Source organism: Macaca nemestrina, chromosome 7 (genome assembly GCF_043159975.1).
Source record: "Macaca nemestrina isolate mMacNem1 chromosome 7, mMacNem.hap1, whole genome shotgun sequence".
In the NCBI taxonomy this organism is placed as follows: domain Eukaryota; kingdom Metazoa; phylum Chordata; class Mammalia; order Primates; family Cercopithecidae; genus Macaca; species Macaca nemestrina.
The window spans coordinates 51022856-51044587 of NC_092131.1; the positions used below are offsets into that span (position 1 = coordinate 51022856).

General features: G+C 39.4%; 1 long non-coding RNA gene across 1 annotated transcript in view; it reads right to left on the reverse strand.

Annotated features, from left to right (window-relative positions):
* The window catches only part of LOC139364094 (uncharacterized), a 28306-nt gene extending 8001 nt beyond the window's left edge, over positions 1-20305 (reverse strand). Inside the window, exons 1-2 of the long non-coding RNA XR_011625358.1 lie at positions 20173-20305; positions 17692-17805 (exon numbers count right to left, since the gene is read on the reverse strand). This is a non-coding gene — a long non-coding RNA (uncharacterized lncRNA). The remainder of the gene's footprint in view (positions 1-17691; positions 17806-20172) is intronic.
* Positions 20306-21732: the final 1427 nt, after the last annotated feature.

Below are 21732 nucleotides of genomic sequence, written 5' to 3' on the forward strand. Positions count from 1 at the left end.
CTGACAACATCAAGTGTTGAAGAGGACATGGGGCAACTGGAATTCTCATACACTACTTGTAAGAATGTAAAACAGTATGATCACTTTGGATGACATTTTGACAATTTTTCAAAAGTTAAGCATATACCTACTGTAAGACCCAGCCATTCTATTACTAGGTGTTTACCCAAGAGTAATGAAAACACATATCCATACAAAGACTTTCACAAGGATGTTCTTTACATCTTTATTTATAACAGGAAAAAACTGGAAACAACTCAAACATCCACTAATTGGGCAATGGATAAACAAAATATGGTATACCCAAATCATGGAATATTACTTAGTAATAAAAATAAATGAACTATTGATATACACAACAAAGTGGGTGAAACTCAAAAATCAATATGCTGAGTCAAAGACACCAGATCCAAAGATGTGTAAATTGTATGATTCCATTTATATAAAATTCTAGAAAATGCAAGATGTGTTATAGTGACATAAGCCAAATCAGTGGTTGCCTGGGACCAGGAGTGGAGGGAGGAATCACTGCAAAGAAGCACAAGGTACCATTTTCAGTTGATGGGGATAGTCTACATTCTGCTGGTGGTGATGGTTTCACAGATATATATGTTTGTCAAAACTCATTGAATTGTACACTTAAAATGGGTGCACTGTATTGTATTCAATTATTCCTCAATCAATTTGAAAAAATAAAAGTACTATTTGGTTCATTTTGGTTCATTTTCAAACCTACTGTCATTTTTGATAGTTTCTTCTTGTTAATGCATTTTAGTGATTCCTATTTTAATTTTTAAAGCATTTTGTACCTGTTTATTTTGCATTCTATATCTGACATTTCATCCTAGAAGATCCAAGTCTGTTATTTATTGTTTCTACTGACTCTCGCTTACAGAGGATTATTTTCCTATGAGATTGGTGATCTTTGGTTGTAAGATTAGATTTCATTAATCTTAATCCCCTGAAAACCTGGGAGTCTAACCTGATGATGGTTTACTTCTGACAGGATTTGGATTTTCTTTGACAGAGATTCAGGGGAACTACTGAGCTGAGGGCACACCATTTTCTACCAGGTTTTCTGGTTTAATGGCAGGACCCAGGTTCAACTGCCTGAACTTATCTCCAGCCCAAAGTTGAGTCCACCTCAGTCTGGCCCTCAGAGAAACCCGGCGTGCTCTTTCTACTCACATGTTCCAGTTCCAACTCATGAACTTCTGCTTTTCCCCAACATCCAAAGGTTTCCCTCTATCTTGCAAGCTCAACTACACGATATAAAATATGGTACATGCAGAATCAATTTTTACTGCAAGAGCCTCAATGAGTCTGTCATACTGCGTGTCTACACTTATCTTTTTGAGTCTCAGAGAAAAGAAAAATAAGCCCTAAAAGGTAAAATGATGGCCCTGCCTTTAAAGGGTCTTGAACTGCAAATACATATGGTAATATGCATCATATTACTAACCCAGGCTCTTTCTCCAAATCTGATTATGGGCAGCAAAGTTAAGCGCTAGTTATATATAGCTATACATTTTGTACCAACATTGGGGAGAGAAATGTTATAGGCCAGGGATAACATAACAAGACAATTCCACAGAGAACAAGGGAGTCATATAAGAATTTAGAGCATCATATTCATACCAAGTAAAATAACTTACAAAGAGGATTGCTATGGCTTTTCACAATCGTCAATATTTTCCTCTTTGAATTTTTACCTAAACTACATTTTATTTATCCTTAGGAAATAATTTATAGTAATTTTAATTATTTGGATATTGAGTATTTGCTCTATTTCAAATGTAATAGACTACTTAGAATGACTAGCTTACCCACAGGATTTTTGAAGTTGACAGTGGTGGAGAGCTGTGTCTAATTCCAGATTTCAGTTCCTGTCTCTCTTTACATAAAAAAAATGGTGTAAAAAGTTCATTGAATGTTTTAATTAGCATGCAAGCTGAGTCTCAAATCCAAAGGAAAACCTAACACTATTTTTAGTTGTAGGGTGAAAAGAGAGTAACATGTTGGAATAGTACAGGGTAAAGGATTATTATTATTTACAATAACAATATAATCATTTAATAAGTACCACCATGTGCTAAGGGCTGAAGGAAAATTTTGTGTTTTTTCTGATTAATACATGACCATAGTGGGGAATTACAGTGGTTTATTGTTCTGGTTTATGATCTTGGTCTGAATTCAGGATAAAGTAGGAATGTGCCAGCTTCAGAGCCTCATATACTTTCCTTATTACCTGGCTGAGTCACAGGGATGTCGGTTCCTATTTTTTTCTTAGTCTCAAGTGTGTAACCAACCTGCTCAAAAACATTGCTTTGGTTAGCCAATCAGGAAACAGAAATTAAGGGACTGCCTCATCCTGCTGTATTTTACTGAATGAACTTGCCTGAATCACTTGGAGACCAAATTCTTCCTGGTTACAGTCTGCATCACATTCAACTATTATCTGTGGGTTTCCTTGGCTGGGCAGCTAGGGGTGGCTAATGATGAGAGGCATATCCAAATCCCAGCAAGCCTCCTCAGGCTTTGAACTCAACTTTGGGACGTGACAGGACCTGGCAAAATGGAAATACCTTCCCTGACATTTTCGCTCATGTTTTTCTAAATTCACTTTCAGATAAGGGCAGTGAGTTTGCTAGAGTGGGAAGTGCTGACAGACAAAGTGTAGTCTACTACAAAATTCTTCCTGGCACTCTAATTATCCTTTCCTTCTCTACTTCAGTATCACATGTAGCCATGTGTAGAATCATAAAATAATTATGCAGTGTACAAGCTTTCTGGGAGCATGTACCACTGTTTTCCTAATTCTTTATCTCTCCCATTGATCGTGGTGTGTGTGCATTGATCCAAGTCGGCCATCTGGTTAGGCAAGATAAGCATGCTAGTGTCTTTGCATTGCACTGTCACGCGGGGAGGGGGCACATTTTGGCTGTAGGGAATTACGGGGGCAGGATTAGCCCTCTTCCTATGAGGAAACTGAATTTTAAATGCAATGTTGCAGCTGCATGGACCATGTTGCTAACTTCTGTTTTTGCCATGAACTGGGTAGATTTTTCTTCTTGTTCATATTGTCTCCAAAGGTATAGAGATGCCTTGTATTAAATAGAGGGGGATGGAATGGGGAGAAGATTCATTTTTAGCACATGTAAGACTTGCAAGTGACTGATACATTAGAGGATTTCTATATGGTAAAATTGCTTTCAAATGACTACAAAAGGCTGCTGAATAAAAAGCATTTTAAACTGAGACTTGTTGGGCACCCCCCTCCAGACAAAATTATTTTCAAGAGGAAAGATATTTGTATTAGTCTATGAAAAAATAAAAGAAAATAGAAGAAAAATATATGCACGTATCATAGCAGAAGGCATTACTGCATGAAGCCCAGAATGGGACTGTTGGATATAGTCTTCGTTTGTTTATCTCTTTCTTTCACGTACTGAAATGAATGTTTGCCCCAAGTTTATGACCACTGGGACTGGCTGAATGTGCTATTTAATTCAAAGAGACTTTTTTCCAGCCCTGTTGGTCACTGTTGTTTTTAAAATTTGATTGCGGCCATTGTTGTCTCATATTCTGCAAATGTGTGGAAGACTCAAAAGCTTTTCCTCTAAAATTGAACAATTCTGTCAAAAAAGATTAGTTCTATTTTGTCTGCTGGGTGCTGACTATTCATGAATGTAAAGAGAGAGGGCTTGGGTGTCATACTAAGTTGCTAAGGTGGCTGGATTTCGGCTATTGACTTGAGGATACCAAACTGGAGGCTACAAAAGAGCAGCCAGAAGGAGAGGGAGAGGCGGCCTGCCATGTGTTTAGCTACACCTTCTTTAGCTGCCCATTTATTTCTTTTGTTGCCAGAACTTTTATTGTCATACAGTTGAAAAAAATGTTAGACACAAGCTTCAGGCAGCACCAAGCAGAAAAAGGGATTAGCATATCACTAGGATCATCTTACACTGAACCAAATTCTTTTCAGGATGTATAATTAGTGAATACAGTCTTTTTTTTTTTTTTTTTTTTTTGAGCTTATGGACAGGAAAAAAATGAGCTCGGATCTCTGGCTAGAATATTAGATGAAATAAAAGATATTTGCCAATTTCAGAGAGACATATACATGTTAACTGTTTCTTCGCGGAGCCTTTGCAATTCCCTCAAGAAATGTCTGGTTGAATGGGAAAACTTGCTATGAATTCTGGTCATTGTCTCAGGTTTTCCAAGAGGGAAACACTGTAGTTGAACACGCTCAAAATTTTAGACTGAGGAAATCAGATTCAGGATTAAATGAATGTAGAACTTTTCTGAGCAGGGGGTACTAAAAGGAAATGTGTGGTTTCACACGATGATATTGTAGTCTGCAGAAGGTACTTTGACAGTAATTAAAAATATAATTGGGAAGTTAAAGGCAGTAAAGTGTACATTTTGGGTCTGTTAGTAAATAATTCTGTGGGGCTAACTTAAAGCTGTCTAAAACTTCCTATTTAATTTGTGGGTGTTAAATATGTTTATCTGAAGAACGAAAATGGAAGTCTTGGATTGCTTCCCTTTTAAATCTCTTTTCTTTTTCTCTTCTCTTCTCTTCTCTTCCTCTTCGTTGTACATTTAAGCTGTTTTACACACAGCGTGTAGGTAAAAGCAGATTTGTCTAATTAATTCATATTTAACTGGAAGGATATCTATTTACATTTCCAGATATGCAGGCTTTTAGAGAAGCACATAGTGAGTGAAGGGAGAAAAAGAACCTTTTATCCAAAAGTGTATTTTAAAGAATTAACAGAATATTCATTAAAAGTAAAAGTGCTTATCTGCATATATCTCAGTTTAAATTTCTCAAGGTAGATGATGTTTCTGTTTAACAGAGGGGTATTGCTACGTTGGTTTGTGTGCTTAGGGATTCTTTATTACAGTAGTTATTACTTATCTTCATTTTTTTTTTTTCACTCTCCTGTGCATGGCATCACCCTGTACCACCATCCTCCCGCTCCCTCCAAATAAATCACAGAATCCTAGCCTTAATTCTGGTTCAGTTTCATATCATATTTCTTAAAGACACTCTTAACTTGTCTTTGAGACACTGTTTTTTTAAAAAAACACACATTTTAACTATTGACAAGAGTAATGCAAACTCGGTTCCGTAGAAAGCAGCTATTTCAAATTTTACAACCCTTAAGATACTAGGGAAAAGATTCGTTGAGCTTTTCCTTGGAATTAGAGAACCCAAGCCTGGCTCTTTATTTTCTTATTGATTCTCTTTTGGAATTTTTGGTCAAATGTCTTTCTGTTGGCTAGAAACAGACTGTGAACCTAGGTAGCACAGAAGACTCAATTGTGTTGTCTTCATTTAGAGAAAATCACTTTAGTTTGCAACGGTTATGTCTCCATGGAAGTTGATGTGCAGAATTAGAAACATGGCAAAAAAGAAAGAATAAACATAAAATTAATGTAAAAATGTGAATTTGGATATCATTCTTTAATTAATTATCATAACGATATTTTAAAGAGTCAATCTTTGTCATTTTAATATTTAGAGTTTGTAACATCTATATTTTTCCTCTGACATTTACTTGTGGACAGAAATATCGGTGGCTACAAGGAACTAGCTACATACATAGTTGCTCATGATTTAAGATGGTCTTCAGTCGCTAACACTTTTGCTAATTTTCTAAGAACATGTTTTAATCAAACTTGTGATTTGCTGTTCCCAAATCATTGGCTCTTTATTATTCACATAAGTTTTTTGGTTTTGCACCTGGTCAGTTCACACTACTTAGATTCTTCTCATGCATAAGCACACTTATGCCCTCACAGATCAGAGACTTGGGCTTCCTTTCAGGGACCGGCCTTCAGAAACATGGCTCTTAATAGTCTAGAAAATAAGAGAATGATTCTTAAATCTAGAGTCCAAATTGTTGAATTCAGAGAAATGTAATGTCAGCCAGACATAGAATATCCTCTGTTGGGTAAACTAAAAGTGAGGTCTGAAGAGTTTTTTTTTTTCCCGGAACTTGAAAGCAATGGCATTGAAGTATAGAGGGCTTCCTATAAAGCAATTTTTAGGTTACTCTGGACCCTGGAATAGCACAATGTCAGGAGTAGACAGGGAAAAAAAGAGTGTGGCCAGGAATAAGAACTTGGCATGGGACAGAGAATTCAGAAAGGTAACGAAGTGGAGGGAAAAGCACAGAGAAGAGGTGATAACAAAGTTTCTATTTTAGAGTTTTATGAAGACCAAAAACAGAGAGACAGAATATCTTTCTGAATATCAGTTTTGAGCTTTAAAATAAAAGTCATTTGTGATTAACCAAAATATAGTTTGCTAATCAATAGAATCCATGTTTTTTAGCTCATCAATGTATCACTAGCAGTGTGATTTTTTATACAGAATATTGCATATACTTTTAACATTGCATACATAGTATTATCATGTTATTCAGATTAACCTACTCGACCTTTCTTTGATATATTCATAATGTCCCTTGTAAAGTTTAACCTCCATGATGGCAATAACTATTTAATATAATGTGTCAGGCCAGGTGCAGTGGCTCATGCCTGTAATCCCAGCACTTTGAGAGGCCAAGATGTGCAGAGCACCTGAGGTAAGGAGTTCAAGACCAGCCTGATCAACATGCTAAAACCCTATCTCCACTAAAAATACAAAATTAGCCAGTTGCGGTGGCACATGCCTGTAATCACAGCTACTGGGGAGGCTGAGACAGGAGAATTGCTTGAACCTGGGAGGTGGAGGTTGCAGTGAGCTGAGATCACGCCAGTGCACTCCAACCTGGGTAACAAGAGCAAAACTCAAGTCTCAAAAAAATAAATAAATAAACAAATAAAAAATATAACGTGTCATCAAGTTCAGTGCCACACAGTCATTAACACCCTTAGCTAAATTATTTTGAATTCTATGATTAGATATGCTTTAAAGATACAGATAAGATTCTCCAAAACATGGGTATGGTAAATATGACTCTAGCCTAATAAACCTCATGACTCCTGTTAGGGATGAATAAAGAGACTGGCCTTTTTAAACATATAATAATGCCATAGTCCACATTTTAAAGATATTAACTTATTTTAATGTATACAAGTAGAATTTTAAAACTGTTTTTTGCAGATAGGCCCTGTATAAATTATTATTTATTTTTCCAAATATTGTTTACTCTATGTTACAAAATCCACTGGCTTTTTTGACTCTGAATGTGTACACAGCTATTAAGAAAGAGGAGACGTTCCAGTCTTAGGAGTAAAAATTGTCACGATGACAATAAGAATGTGTACATTTTTAACAATGTGATAAAAGCATGGGTCCCTCTCAGACATAACTATAAAGGCAGATGTTATAAATAATGTTTAAAAGAGAATAATATTATGAGTCGTGTGTGACATATTCTGATTAATCTATTTTACTGATTAATCTATAATGTGAAAACGAGAGGCTGTTTTATGTTAGTGGCTACTTTTAACTGAGCTCTAACCAAGGTCGAGGTTCCACTCTAAGGTTTTACAATGATCATCTCATTTAGTCCTAATAACCGTATGAAATGTGAATTGTTATTATTATTATTATACTCTTCCTATAGAGGAGGAAACTGAGATTCATGGAGGTTAAGTAACTGGCCCAAGGTCATGCATCTGGTAGGTGGTGAAGCTGGGTTCAAAACCAGGTAATCTGACCTGAGTTTGTTTTAACCACAACACTACACTAGCCTTTTACATATTCAATAGAATTGAGAATACAAAGTTACATCTAGGTCTGCAGGATTATTATAGTGGGACGTATACCTCTAGGCAGATGGAGAGGATATATGTAGAGTCAATGGGACTAGCCAGATAGCAATTGTCATAAGATCCTGCACTCCCGGTTAGGAGTTTTAATCCAGGCCTCTAGATGCATAGGATGTGAGAGGTGGAAAGGAGTTAATAATTCCTAACTTTAACCCTGTTATTTTACAAATGAGGGAGCTGAGATGCAGAAAGGTAAAATGACTAACACTGTCAATGGCACACTGAGACTGAAACTCCCAGGTCTCTTAAACCCCAAACCAGGCCTCTTCCCTGTATTAAAGTCAATAAGCTGCTTCAGGATTTTTTGAGACAGAACAAAATGGGCAAAAGATATGTATGAAAATGATGTCTGCTGGTACTTGTAGGCATAGGAATTGCTGAAATATGTTAATGTTATGAAGGGAAAGTATCTATGGGATTGAATTGGCAGCACAGTCGACATGAACAAAAAAGGAAAATTAAAACTTCAAATTTAATTTCAAGACAATGGTGAAATTAGAAAGGAAGGCAAGGACAGAAAATAATTTCTTGAGTTTTAGCATACTTGCCTTTAACTGGAAACCAGCTCTCCATGTGGAGATGTGCTACTGCCATTAAGAAGTTTAAACGTTCCAAGGGAGAAAAGATCTAAGACAGAGATGTGGAACTGAGAGAGCGAACAGAACACGAGAACTGGCATCAGGAGTTCCAATTTATCTTTAAACACGCACACACACACAGACACACACGTCTTCACCTTTTTTTCTTTTGTACTTCTTGCTGCCAAGACATCTTTTAGATATAGGAAAATATCACTTTTGTTCTAAGTTAGGCTCACACTCACACTCATAGAAATAAATTTGCTCTGGAAAAACCCGTATTCCTTTTGACTTGAATAGATGAGGAAATGGTCTACAATGTGACAAAGCAGAGAGCAGAGCTTTGAAGAGGAGTGATATGTTTTCTTTTTCCATTTTATAAATTCTCATCACCATTTTTCAAAGTCATATTTTTTTGGTTAATAAATATTGTAAGATATTTATTTAAGCAATGTTTTGGACTTGAATTCACAAAACTTTGCACTCTTAACCTGCTGCCACTAACTTAAATCTTGTTCAAATATAGAAGGTTAATTCAATATACATTTTTTCCTCATGTTGTTTATTTCAATTATTACAAAACCTGTCAAGGTAAACAATGATATGGCATTTTTGGCAAAAGATATACCTGAATTATAAAATGGTCAGCTCAGGCTTGTATCTGTGGCTTCATATCCCAACCACTCCCATGTTAGTTTAGTGTCAAAAGTTGGCATTTACCAACGAGGAAAGTGAGTTGGTCCCCAAAGAAAAGGAGTTTTGTTTTTACTACTGGGAGAATGTAGTCTTCATTAGGTAAACAACTAGGGTTTTCATTACACTGTAAACACATTTCACAAAAAAAGACCCCATTTAAGTTTCTTTTTAAATAAACTGGAAAATTTAAGAGAGTTAATTGGAGGTCACTCAAATGACAATTAATGAACAGGCCCAATTATCTTCTGACTACTATGGGGCTTAAAGATGTTTTTATCTTTTATTTATGGCACGAGTTTAAAATGTGGCCATGCCAACCCAAGGAGAGGCAGGCACAATATTAAATGACAGATTTCTCTATTTATATTTAAATAACCATCTGCATGAAATTATGCACAAGTCATGGAATAATTCCTAGCAGAAATTACTGTTTAGAAAATAAAAAAAATCTGAGACATGGTGTGCCTTTCATATTAAATTGCCCATTTCCAGAACATCACATACGTTTGCACAATGTAAAGATGCTGCATTGCAGGACCAATACAAATGGCTCACAATGTTAATGAAGATGGATGGGGAAGGCTGAAAAACATTCATTTACGAGCACAAGAGAAAACGGGAGCAGCGATGTTCACAATCTCTACTTTAATTTTTTTGTCTTGATAATATCCAACTGAATGATGGTAACTTGAATAATATAGCTCTTGGGGAGGTTTTGTGATACATTTTTATTTTCGGTTTTGAATATGGTCTACTTTTTCCCATTTGGGGTGAAAATGTGCATGTGAAGTTTGGAGGCTTACAGCTAAACTAGGAAAAAGAATCTTACTCTAAAGAACCATGGGCCGGGCGCGGTGGCTCAAGCCTGTAATCCCAGCACTTTGGGAGGCCGAGACGGGCGGATCACGAGGCCAGGAGATCGAGAGACGATCCCGGCTAACACGGTGAAACCCCGTCTCTACTAAAAAATACAAAAAAACTAGCCGGGCGAGGTGGCGGGCGCCTGTAGTCCCAGCTACTCGGGAGGCTGAGGCAGGAGAACGGCGTAAACCCGGGAGGCGGAGCTTGCAGTGAGCTGAGATCCGGCCACTGCACTCCAGCCTGGGTGACAGAGCAAGACTCCGTCTCAAAAAAAAAAAAAGAACCATGAACAGGGTAGACTGACTACAAAATTTAAACAGCCTTTAAAATCAAAAAGAAAAAAATACTTCCTCGTACTAAAAAGACTCCCTTTCCAACTAAAGATGTGTTACTTTTCTCCCTCCCTCCTACCCCAGTAAACCATCCACCCTTCCCAAAGCTCCTCAGCCAAGGGGCAGCTGTGGTTGAATCTATGGAGAGTAGGACATGCTCTAAGGACTGGGAGATCTATGCCAGGACGACAGCATCAGGACCTCCCTCGGCCCATTCCAACATGCCACTCTTTGCCTAAATTGTAAGAGGTTGAGGAATGAGCATGTGTATCGGGAAAGGAGGGGCCACCCTTTACCAATCAGTGAAGGGACCTGATGCTGCCCCACCAAGGCTTCATCTCCACCGTTCCCACCAACTCCCTCCAACACCTTACATCCAGCTTCATCCCTCAGTTAGCCAGGACTCCTTGATATCCCCAGACAATTACTGGACTTCCCTTTGCTTTGAAGGTAGTATCTCCATTTTCCAACATCCTTCAGAAGAGTGAAATCAAGGCACAGAGCCACTCAATCAGATATTTCAAAAAACTGCTGCTCCGCAGGCCCCATGATAATTGAGTTCTACGCATTCAGTCATCCCTGTTCGCTAATTTGTTTATTTGTTCAACAGACATTTGTTGAGGTCAGTTCTATGTGAGATACTGGGAATACCACTGTGGACAAGAAAGATACAATCCCTGTCACCACAAGGCTGACAGACCCATGGCAATACAAGATACTAAAGGTAAACAAAGGATACATAATCCAGACTAAGGAAGTCAGGGAAGACTTCCCAGAAGTACAAATCTAAGCTAAGACCTGAACTGATTGAGAGTCTATTTTGTGCGAGACACTGCACCGGATTCTGAGGGCTAAAAATAACCATGAGTTAGTCTTACCAGGTGGTAGGAAGGGTACAAATAACAACAAGCAGATATAATTAGTGCCATTAAGTAGGAACAACAAATGCTTAGGAAGAGGGGCCCATTCAAATTTGCAGGGCAGAGAAAACTTCATGAACAAAATGATCTAAAATTAATCTTGAAGAATGATTGGACATGAGTTCAGAAGTAGAGTCAAAAGCCAGGCAGTCCAGGTGAAGAGCTATGAGCAAGGCTACAGAGGTGAGAAATTCTGAGAGACAGGAGTGGTTGTGTTTCCCTAGAGAGTAGGAAGAGCAGGAGGACAAATGCTGAAGAACTGTGGAGAAATGGACCATGTCTTTTGGAGGACGGACTGTCCCAGGGAGGACACAATGGTAGACACTGCCCTCTGGGTGGTGCTCTACTAGCCCATCCTCCCTGATGTCCTTGGAAGGGGCATGAGGTATGTGTGCCCAGAGACCCCATGGGGCTTAGGACCCACTATTCCTACAAATAAAGAACAGCCAGGGGCCTGGATCACTTGGACCATTCGCAAGTCCTCTGCCTATGAACTAAGGTGCCTTCTTAAGCCCTGAGGCACACAGTAAGATCTTATTGCAGAAGAGCTTGCACAATGCACTGGGCAGTCACTCTGGTCCAGTCTCTGTACAGAGATGAAGAGACTCGCATGGATATGGGAATAACATTCAGCGAGGGAATAGCCATGACCTGTAAGAAATCATTTACAACATAATATAGAAATTGTTCAAAGGAGGTTTTTACAAGGTGTAAAAGGATCATGGAAGAAGGTGCCTGTGGGTAGGGTCCGGGGATTGTGGGGGTGGAGGGCAGTAAAGAACAGAGGGAAACATAAATGCTAAGACTTGAAGGTGGGAGAAAAGTTTTCTGAGTCTACTAGGATATTTCTGACATAGGAAATAACATATCATGGAGGTATACCAGAACAATATGCTCACTAAATACACACATATATACATACATATACACATACATACATACATGCATGCACACATACATAGCACTCTCTCCAGAATGGCTATGGTATAGAGGGGGTGGAGAGATGATATTGAACAGAAAGTCAGAAGCCAACCTTCAGATTGCTTCTGTGTTACGACATCTAGACCTTAGACAACGACAGCCATTGAAACTTTTTGAGAAGCAATGATGTGATTAAAAGGGGACAAGATGGAGGCAAGGAGTTGAGTGATGATGATAATTCATCACCTAGCCTGGTTCCTCAATGGGCCATGTCTTAGCTACTTATAAACAGCAAATTGGAACCTTTCAGTAAATCGTTGAACTGAATGTCTTTAGCGGGCTGGCAAATTAAGATGGAGAGGAAGAGAGAAAGACAAAAGAGCTATTGAGACATAGAATTGACAGGACTTTGGATTTAAATGTGTAAGTCAGGGAAAGGGGAGTACAAAGTCTAGGATTAGCCCAGGTGTCTCCAGCTTTAGAGCAGCAGTGGAGTCACCACAAGACAGGGACTAGAGGAAGAGAAGCAGATTTGCACAGGGAAGAGTCCAGTCTTGAACGTGTTGTATTTTAGGTGGGCAAGTGGAAGTAATGGCTGGAAACTCTGAAGATCTGGACTGGAGGTGTCATTTGGAAGTCACTGGTTTACAGCGTTTGTTGAAGCCACGGATATGGTTAAAGTTGCCCAGGGAGAACAGACAAAGTAAGAACACTTGAGACAAAACCCTAGACTGGGTTTAAGGGGTGGCACCAGTGTTTAAGGAATGGCGTCTGTGAAGAAGCAGCCTAATCTTAGAGTTGAACACTGCAGGGAATACAAAGGACTATCTGAAGATAACTTGTGACTACAGCCATAAGGCTCATGTTGATATCCACAAGACTTTCTGATACCACAATAGTGTTATCTGGGTAAAACTACAAATCTTAGAATGTTACATCTTTTCCAGAAATTGAAATGGATGAATTATGAAAATAGTTATAGTCACAGTTAATTTATAGGCTCCTGTAAGTTAAGAGCTTGGACTCTGTTTACTCTTGTCTCCCCATAACCACTAGCTATTCCAAGATGCTTTCAGTTTCCAAATATGCCATACCTCTGGGCTTTTGCAGCTGTTTTTTTTTTGTTGTTGTTGTTGTTACCCTGGGATGCCCCTCTCCTCATTACACCCTGGCATCCCTGCAACTCCCTACCCCCAGGGATAGGGAGTGGTGTCCACTTGTTTTCAACACCCATCTAAAACACCCCCTCTTTTGGGCATCCTTTATCCCTAAGCCCCTGCACTCCCCACCCCCGGAATAATACTTAGTTGCCTCTCCTCTGGTTTCCCCCTCTGGGCTACCAAAGCACCTTGACACACTGGATAGTAATGATCAATTTTCTGGTCTGTTTCCTCTCCCACATTATAGATAGGTAAATGCTTCTTGCCATGCTTATACTCCCAGCACACAGTATGCACAATATACAATATCTGACATACAGCAAGTATCTGCTAAACATTGTTGAAATATTACAGAAATATGGATCTTCAGCCAGGCATGGTGGCTCACATCTGTAATCCCAGCACTTTGAGAGGCCAAGGCAGGTGGATCACCTGATGTCGGGAGTTTGAGATCAGCCTGGCTAACATGGTGAAACCCCGTCTCTACTAAAATACAAAAATTAGCCGGGCATGGTGGTAGGCATTTGTAATTCCAGTTCCTAGGAGGCTGAGGCAGGAGAATCACTTGAACCCAGGAGGCAGAGGTTGCAGTGAGCCAGGATCACACCACTGCCCTCCAGCCTGGGCAACAGAGTGAGACTTCCTCTCAAAAAAAAGAAAGAAATATGGACCATCTTCACCTTCCTTGCTGTCTTTCTGCCTCTTAACTTGTCTGCCTTTTAATTTGTTAGAGATTGGGAAAGGTGTTTCAAAGTTCCCTACCGACTTTGTCAACTTCTCCATTGATAACCTTTTTCTCCTTACCCCTTTTGCTACAAGTCCAATCTCAGCTTGCCAGAACACTATACTCTTGATGGAACTCCTTTCTGTTCAGCAGTCCTGGACAGCACACACAAGAGAGTCTGAATATTATGTGTGTGGTATTTCAAAGAGAAGTGGTAGGTTTAGGGGAAAAAATGGTATCTATTGTTGGCCAAGTAGGAAATTGGAGCTGACATAAAAAACAAAACAAAACATTAGGTGGAAAAGTCCCGGTGAAGAGTCCAGGTCCCTTGGGGAATCTCCCTAGTCTTGGAATCATATGAAGATCCTGAGGCAAATGTTCTCTTTTGTTGTTGTTTGGAGGTCATGAGTAGGCAATGGGGTGACGGAAGACAGCAAGGGGCTGGGGAGTAGTGAAAAGATGTAGAAGCAGCAGCAAAATTGTTGGCTATCTCTTGTAGCTTAAGTGATAAATATGGTAATACTGGCTGGAGAGATCACAGGAGAGGACACATGTGTGGATTAAAACATCTTGGAGAGTCTCCAAAATGAAGTTAGATATTTAAAAAGAATTGCCCTCTTCTCAATATTATGCTTTGACGCCCCTTGTGAGACCTTTTCTGTTGGTGGGGAGATCCATGCCCACACATTTTACTGTGTTTTCTGCTCTCCAGGCACAATAGACTATAATAGAGATCAGGAAATCCCTGCTCTTGCCCAAAGGAGCCTATCCCAGGTGAGGCTGAATGATGTTATCCCAAGAGAAATCCAGCATTTGCAAACTTACCTATTTTCCAGTTTTTACCAAAGCTTGTTCTAGAAAATAATAATGAGGGACTTATCTTAACAGCCATGTAGGTCCTCAGTGGCCAATCAGAGGAGACTGATTTTAGCAACGCAAATCTAATCAGCTAATATCAAGACAGCAGGAGGGAGGTGCATTCTAAGTAGAAGTAGGACCGTAGAAAGAAGGCAACTCTTCCTACAGCCATGGACAAGTTTCGCGGCATCTGAAGACAAAATGGCTTGAGGCTTAGTCATTGTTTAAAAGCCATTCCTCAAATTCCTTGTTTACTGTCAGCACCGTGAGTTGTGGGTTCTGTCACTTTAGCTGTTAATGGGACTAAACACTTATGCCAACAGATTAATCCTTGCTGAAACATTAAGAAAATTGGCCCAAACACAGTTCAGATGGATTGTTGTTTAGTGGCTGTTTCTTTTGGGTGGGGGGAAGGGGAATGATTGTCCCAAGACAATGGCTTTTTGATACCAGTGAAATAGTGACAATTGTGTAAGAGTTACTGGTAGACTTCTGCTAAAGGAAAGAGATTGTTAAAAAAGCAAACAGTTAATTTCAGTCATTTGGACTGACTACACAGAATACAGATGAGACTTTCTGAAATTAAAACTGACAAATGCAATGAAGCCCATCACCAGTCTCGGGAAGGTTTAAAAAAAAAGTTATAATAAATTTCCAGAAGAAATGAAAAATCACTATGCCTGTCGTTGCAAAAGGATCCTCCGGGCATGTAGGTGATATTGAAGGTGGAAAAGTTTTCTTTGTTACACTGGTACCTTTTAAGATTTGTCAAACCTATTTCCGGTCATTGAGAAGAGGAGCAGTGCCTGCACAGGAGATGTATTTAACTTCAAAAACAGTTTTTCAAGTCTTTCAGGCACCATAACCCTCTTCATGTAAATTCATTTATCTTTACTTGTCATGTCTTCTTAAGCAAGGGTTTTTTAAGGTGGCTTGTAAAAATCTTTTTCCAGGAAAGAATCAAGAACAACCAAATGTTTCATTTTGATTCCAAGTCTTAAACTTAGTTTGGAAGGGGCTTTACATTAAAAGAATTAGAACACTGTTTGATTATTTTTATAATCAGAAAAAATTTAAAATCTTTCAGATTAAGACTTCTTTGCTGGGTCAAAATGGAATGGAAAGTTGATTTTGAATTTGGAAATAAAAAGTTTGTACTCTGTGATGGTCTTTGGGATATGTGTCACAAAAAACACACGATTTGCATTTGTTTGCCTGGAAGAAGTAGATGGAATGATGAATGGCTGTGTTATCTGTCTCACTAGCTCTCCTTACATTTGCATCAATGGCCAAGTTGCTTATTCCACATTTATTATCATGAATCACAAATTTCCTTTTGCTGGATACTTACTGGTAATTTTTACAACAGTTCTTATAAAAGATGGAAGAAAGGAAAGAAGGAGAAAAAGAGGGAAGGAAGAAAAGAGGGAAGGAAGGAAGGATAGAAGGAAGGAAGGAAGGAAGGAAAAGAAAAGGAAAGAAAAGGGAAAAGAGAAGAAGAAAAAAAGAAATCTGCAGTGCTTTCTCTAAATGCTAATATTCAGAGAGGTGCTGAAATATCTGTGATTCTAATGTCTTTGGAAACTTCAAACTTGACTTTGATTAACCATGCTAATAACCAGGGTGCTTCTTTTTAGCTCTACTCCTAATGTCACTTCACCAGAACTGTAAAGACATGCTCATAATATTTGCTTTTCATCTAAATGAAGAAGGCAATGCTAAGCAAAAAAAGTATTTAGCAGTGCATATAGGATTGAAGCGATGATAATCAGGGACCCTGGTAATTGAAGCTTTTGGGGAGGGGGAGAGAAGCTTTCTTCTGGATCCTTCAGTCTGTTTAATAGGATAAAATTAGCTTGAGTGGTTTGGTGTTTGAAGAGGATGTGATGTAATTGGAAGTGCCTCCTGGGTTTGCTGCTGGACAAAGCAATCAGGTGGAGACACGGGAGGGCATGAGAAGCTCTGAAGTGCGCATCTCGGCTTCTGCCATCCTAATTAGCCTAAATTAGCTATGCCAGTTTTCTGCTTGCTTTTGAATTTCCCTGCTAACGTCACTTTCAGGGCTGAAAAGAAAGAAATATGAAATGCCCACCAAGCTCCTATCTAATGGATGATGACAGAGTCTAAAACTGGACAGTCAGGTTTTATCGTTAAGCCCTTAAAAAGTGAGTGACTCACAGGGAATACAAATGGGCACGCGGGGCACAAACCAAAGGGACCGACGGACACGGGCACTGGTCCTGTGTGATGAGGACGTTTACAAAGCATCTGTCTGAAATGGATAATTCTGAGAATTTTCCACACATCACTCCAAGGCCTCACCTGAGTATTCTAATATTGACTATTTAACTTGAGGTGAACTAGGTAGAACTTCTCACAGCAAACATTTTCTTCTTAGATCAAATTTCAAAGTCTGGGAGGGCCAAAGGAGGCATTTGTGCGTGGGGGAGGTGCTGCCATTTTTAAATGTTTCAGTTCTGACCCCAGTTAGTTAACTGTAACTGTGCAAAGAGATTTGCAGTACATTCAGAATAGTCTCCACAAAGCTATTTTAATTGGAGGAGTATTTGGGTAGAAATAAATAATATCTCAACCTAAAAGTCACAGACTCTTTTTTGTTTGTTTGTTTGACCGCCAGTGAGTAAAACAAAATTCAATGGTGTATATACCAAATAATAAAAGCAAATGGGGCCTGAGTGTGGTGGCTCATGCCTGTAATTCCAGCACTTTGGGAGGCCAAAGCAGGCAGATCACTCGAGGTCAGGAGTTCGAGACCAACCTGGGCAACATGGCAAAACATCATCTCTACTAAAAATACAAAAATTTTCCAAGCATGGTGGCGCATACCTGTAGTCCCAGCTACTCACGAGGCTGAGGCACGAGAATCACTTGAACCCAGAAGGTGGAGGTTGCAGTGAGCTGAGATCACACCACCATATTCCAGCCTGAGTGACAGAGACTCTGTCTCAAAAAAAAAAAAAAAAAAAAGCAAATGGGAAATTATTTAGCTAGTCACTTTCTATAGTCATCCAACAAAAGCACAGTTTTCTCCAAGTCTCTGGTCATTAGTCCTCAGAGATAAACTTTCAGTTACTCCTAGACAGGTGTTCTGAGTACAAATGTCATTGGGTTTTTCATTTAAGATAAGTAAACCCTGAACATCTAAAGCCAAATGTTCAAGATGAGTATCAGAAACACACACACACACGCGCGCGCACACACACACACACTACAAGGAACTGTGTACTTTATTTTACACATTTAACGTTATGTATCAAATGGTTATTGAGCCCTACAATGTGGATGGCTCTGTGCTAGGCCCTGTAGGGGATGCCAGAAACCTCACTGATATCTGTTGATGTTTCCCTATAGAAAACGGCCAATAAATGCATTTTCAAAAATTTCTGAGAGTGGCTAGAGAAAGAAGAGGTGGGTGGATCCAGGTTTTAGTGGATGTGAAACAATTTGAGAACCTCTTTAGGAGAAATTAGCTGTCCCCACCAACCTTGAAAGGCACCTGTGTCAGTTACAGGCCCCAAAGCTTCACCTTTATTAGCTTCTGGGCAAATCTGCTTCTGGCCAGGACAGCTGTCCTCAGGTGCACCTGCTGTCCTCCTTACATGCTCAGGAACCCTGGCTCCTTGCTCTTCAGAGATATAAACTTCATGATTTCAAAATATTATCGTTTTGCAACTTGGCTTGGTAACTCAGACAGTGGCCAAGAGCAATTGCAGACTACACAATAGGCATGGTTTGGTTTGTGTCTGAAACATTAGCAAACAGATCATGTGAGACTGGGTGGTGCTCAGGTGGACACGTATGATACCCTGCAGTGTACTTTGCAATTTATTGTGGTGCAACACTGCACATAGGTCCTGTTCGTTTGCTACAGCTCCTTAGGCCATTTCCAGGATCCCTTCACCCAGTGACTCTGGCTCTTAGTAATTGGGAATGGCATTGTTGAAAACTTTCCGTTGTGAAATTCTGTTTGTAAAGTGCACAGAAGCCATGTGTTAAGATTACATGTTGTGAGTGACTCACTAATTTTCAGACTTCAGTTTGTTTAGGAGTTAGGTTTCTGTGACACACTCCTTCTATACCCCAATGCAATATTTTTCTTTTCTTTTTGAGACAGGATTTTGCTTTGTCACCCAGGCTGGACTGCAGTAGCACAATTATAGCTCACTGCAGCCTTGATCTCCTGGGCTTAAGTGATCCTCCTGTCTCTGCCTCCTGAGTATGTGGGACTACAGGCATGCAGCACAATTTCTGGTTAATTTTTAAATTTTTTGTGGAGGCGGGGATCTTTCTATGTTGCCCATACTGGTCTCAAACTCCTGATCTCAGGTGATCCTTCCACCTCTGCCTCCCGAAGTGCTGGGACTTCAGGCGTGAGACATCACACCCAGCCCCCCCAGTGCAATATTTTCATTCCTGTTTACACGTAGTACAATGCAGCCTTAGTATTGGGCAACTAGAAAGGGAAGGAGTGTACAATTCTCCATGCAAGCTTTATGAAAATTTTAATTCACTTTGAATTCCAATTCTAGTAACTAAATTTAATCTGAGGTTGATGCATATATTTTATGACATATCATTTCATTTAAATTGTGTTTAGTCTTCACTTTCAGAAGTCCTAAGATAATGGTGTTTATTGGTTCAAGGCTACACACAATTGCACATTGTGAATGATTTAATGCCACCAAATTCTACCCTCATGAATGGTTAAAATTATCAATATTATGTTATGTCTGTTTTACTGCAACTTTTTTTAAAAAGTTAAGGACCTTGGTGGAGAATGACTGAGAGTGGGAGGGGCACAGCTCTGATGCCTAATACAGACTGTGGACTTGTTACCTAATTCATGTGCTGTTGTTTAAGCACTGGTTTTTGGACAAATAAATTAGCAATGATGGTCATATAGTTCTGCAAGAAGAACATCCACGTATTCCTTTATTTAATATAATTCCTAGGTGTGACAAGAACAGTTCTGGATGCTGGAAATGTAGAAACAAACGTAAAAGAAATGGTTCTGCCTTCATGAATTTCCAGACTAATAAACCCAGTAAGGGAAAATAACAAGACCGTTTCATATAATGTTAAAGACTATGAAAAAACAGGTAAAACCACAAAGAGATACTGCTTCCAATCTATTGGGATGGCTACAATTTTTTTAAACAAGAAAACAACAAGTGTTGGCAAGGATATGGAGAAATTAGAACCCGTATGCATTGCTGGTGGGAATGTAAAACCACACAGTTGAGGTTCCTCATAAAGTTAAACATAGACCTAGCATATTACCCAGCAATTCAACACCTAGATACATACCCAGAAGAATGGAAAGTAGAAACTTGAAGAGACACTCGTATAACCATGTTCGCAGCAGTCTTACAATATCCAAAGAGTGGAAACAGCCCAAGTATTCATCAACAGATAAATGGGTAAACAAAATGTAGCAAACACAGACAATGGAATATTATTTCACCATCAAGAAGAATAGAATTCTTAGGTGGTGCTGCATCACAATGAGCCTTGAAAACATATTTAGTAAAGGAACAGAAGGACAAATATTGTATGGTTCCACTAAATGAGGTATCTGTAATAGTCAAACTCATAGAAGCAAAAATACAATAGTGGTTGCCCGGGTTTGTGGGGAAGAGAGGAAAAAGGGCAGTTTTTGTTGAATGGGTACAGAGTTTATATTGGAAATGATTTTTTTAATGGGGGGTATAGATATTAATAGCAGTGACGGTTGCACAACATTGTGAATTATTTAATGCCACCAAATTCTACACTCATGAATGGTTAAAATGATCAATATTATGTTATGCATATTTTAGCCACATTTTTTTTTTTTAAGTCAAGAATCTTGGTAGAGAAAGACTGGGAGGGAGAGGAACACTTGCTAAGACCCTAAGGTAGGAGCAAGCTTTTCAGGAAGCAAGAAGGCAGGTGTCCCTGGGGCGGAGTGTAGAAGGGCCCTGCTGGCCGAGCTGACTGTGAAGCCAAAAGCACAGACTTTGGTGCCCCTCACTCGCATAGGCCCCTGCAAAGGAGCTGTACTGAATTTTCCATTTGCAATCTTTAGTTCTCCTTAAAGAAGGGCCCTTATAAACTTTAGTCTCCACGAAACTTTAACTTTAGTCTCCACAGAAACCTGGATCTGCTGCTGGGAATAAATGACAGAAAATGAGACCTGAACATTAGCATTAGAGGAAGTGATGGTCATGTGTAGATAGAGTGACAGCTCTGAAAAAGTGAGTGACAGCTCACTTTTGTACATACTGTTGCTTTTTGAAATTAAATTTATGTGTTTATTCATATACTCACTCATTGTGTTACTTATTTGTTCAACAAACATTTATAAGACCCCTAATGTTGTAGGACTTTTCCTTAGTTCAGCTAAAAGCAGTGTCCTTGTCACATGACGATGAGAGATTAGGCTCGCAGACACCTTGAAGGGTGAGAAAAATGGAATTTATTGGGCAAAAAGGGGAAAAAAAGGGTAACGGGAACTCAGCAGAGCGAGAGTCCCGCTCATATAGGCTTCCCGCCTTGCAAATTGAATTCCAAGTACCCCGCAGGAAGAGGAGGGCCCAGGTTCTTCCGCCCTGCAAACAGCACGAGCTTCCGTAGGCTCCACCCTGCTGTCCGCTCCTCCCAGTGCGCAGGCTGGTCAGAGGTTCTCTGGGGACCCGTTTATACTTGACTGTCTCACTAACGTGCCTATCATACACTGAACCTTGGAGGAGATAAAGAAGACACCCACAGCCCTAAGAAAAAAGAAACACCACAGCAATTATAAAGTTTAGAAACATTTCTAAATATTGAAATACTGAACTTGTCTCATCACCTCACTGGATTGTACATTCTTGGAAGACAGGACCT